The sequence below is a fragment of the Peromyscus maniculatus genome, chromosome 4 (assembly GCF_049852395.1).
Source record: "Peromyscus maniculatus bairdii isolate BWxNUB_F1_BW_parent chromosome 4, HU_Pman_BW_mat_3.1, whole genome shotgun sequence".
In the NCBI taxonomy this organism is placed as follows: domain Eukaryota; kingdom Metazoa; phylum Chordata; class Mammalia; order Rodentia; family Cricetidae; genus Peromyscus; species Peromyscus maniculatus.
Genome location: NC_134855.1, coordinates 39,715,176 through 39,717,458, shown reverse-complemented (window position 1 = coordinate 39,717,458; position 2,283 = coordinate 39,715,176). Strand labels below are relative to the sequence as shown.

Below are 2,283 nucleotides of genomic sequence, written 5' to 3'. Positions count from 1 at the left end.
ACTTTATTATGCTGTTGTTAATTTCTGTAGTGCTGGGGATTGAATATACTGGTTGAAACACCGCACACTAGGAAAGAGTTCTACTCCTGAATTATACCCTAATCCCAGAACCAACATTTTCAAACTACTGGAGAAAGTTATTTCAATGTGTGTTTATATGTACTGAATTGAAACTATACAAGTAAATCCACAAGGAAATAATTCTACTACATTTTACAGGTCCTATTTATTTTTCTGCTCCTTAAGAAAATGAAGAGCAGACTTTCACTTTATGTCTGATAATAAGATACAGCACCTAAAGTAGAGGTTCAATTTTAAATAAAACCGCCTACCTCCTGCCTCCCTGCCTCGTGCACACTCACCAGACCTCTGAGTGTACACACCCAGTGACCTCCTGCTCTCCCTGCCTCGTGCACACTCCTAGACCTCTGAATTTACACACCCAGTGACTAGGTCTACCAAGTATTCTCTGTAAACATTTTCGTTATTTTATATATAAATAAGACACCAGAAAACAATAAAATATGATCATTTTAGCAGTCTCATAGATGGTTTTCAACTAGTTACTAGATATATAAGTTTTGCAAACTTTGACTAAGTCTATAAATACTGTTCTTTCTTTAAAATGTGCTGTGATATTGGTAAAAATGACATTTCTCATTTAACATAACTATTTTATCAGATATGGTCTTTTCTGTTATATGTAAAAAAAACCTTATGAAAAAAATATTGATACCGATAACCCTGAACACAAGGTGGAACCACTCAGTTCGTTACTACAAAGGAAACAAACACAGCTTCAACAGCTTCTAGTGTTGAAACAGTTCCACCTACTGAAACGACACAGAGCCACGAGAGACGAAGACGGAGGAAACACTGGCAGATCTACAAACAAAATGTTTTCCTATTTTTCCATTTGGAAAAATAATGAACATTACACACCTGAAATAAAATTTTTTAGACAGCATCTCATTATGTACCCTGCCAGGCCTGGAACTCACTCTGTAAACCAGACTGGCCTCAAAATCACAGAGATTTGCCCGGCTCTGCTTCCCAGTACTGGCATTAAAGGCGTGCAGAGCAACACCCAGGGAAACTCTGTTTCTTTTCTTTTTTTTTTTTTTGTTTTCCTCTGTATCGTTCCAATTTTGTTTATTTTATTTATTTATTTACAAAAGCTACAGGTTTATTAACATAATATATTCTAATGCTTAGAAAAATTTTAAACAAGTCATTCTAGGGCTCAAACGAGAATTCACAACGTTCAGTTTTAACTAAGAAGAAAATGGTGACTGGGGATCCTGCATGGACGTCTTCAGAGTGAAGTCCCCGAGCTCATTTCAGGGGGAGGGGGTGTGGGGGGCGCTGCCATACTTCTCCTTGAGAAGCTTCAGCTGCTCCTCCTCCTTCTTGGTGTCCATCTTCTGGAATGCCCGGTTAGCATTATAATACACCACGAGGTATCTGTTACGCACATTGAATCTGGATAGATGGTCGCATGCATTCTTAGCATCAAAGATCCATATCGGCTCTTCCTCTGGTCTCAGGTGTATTCCCTACTCTGATTTGATGAATAGACCCATATTTCCCGAATATATCATACATTTCTCCACTGTGGTTTTGTATGGCAAATTCCTTATATACAAAATCCAATTTACTTCAGGTGGGAGGCGAATATTCGCCCTCTTGGCCGCTTGCTTCGCCATCTTAGCGGTGAATCAGAGTTAAAAGCCAAGAATCCTCTTTTAAAAAAAAAAAAAAAAAAAAAAAACTACATCACTAAATGAATTAAACCTACACAATGAAGACCTACTGGGGATTTACTTTTCCCTGGAGTTAATTCCAATTTGACTCCATTTTTTTCCTTCATTCTGATTTTTGTAATTATAATCCAAAGAGATCAGAATGAAGGAAAAAATGGAGTAGTGTTTTGCCTGAATGTATGTCTATACACCACGTGCATGCCTGATACCCATGGAGACCAGAGGAGGGTGCCAGATACTCTGAATCTGGAGTTACAAATGGTTGTAAGGTGCTGTGTGGGTGCTGGGGATAGAACCTTAGGCTCCTGGAAGAGTGGTGAGTGTTCTCTGAGCCCCCTCTCCAGTCTCTGTCATGTATGTTGCATAACTGCCACTAACAGGCATCGTTTTAAAGGCAGACTTCCTAAACTCAAAAGGCCCATCTACTGCTTACTGTTTCTTTAGGAAAGTTGCTTACCTCCCTGTGCCTCAGTTCCTTCAATTACCAATGAAAATAGCAGTAACATGGACCTCAGAAGAT

The 2,283-nt window shown here is 38.9% G+C and overlaps 1 pseudogene; it reads right to left on the bottom strand.

Annotated features, from left to right (window-relative positions):
- Positions 1–1,340: 1,340 nt before the first annotated feature.
- On the bottom strand, positions 1,341–1,708 carry LOC102916102 (splicing factor 3B subunit 6 pseudogene; annotated as a pseudogene).
- Positions 1,709–2,283: the final 575 nt, after the last annotated feature.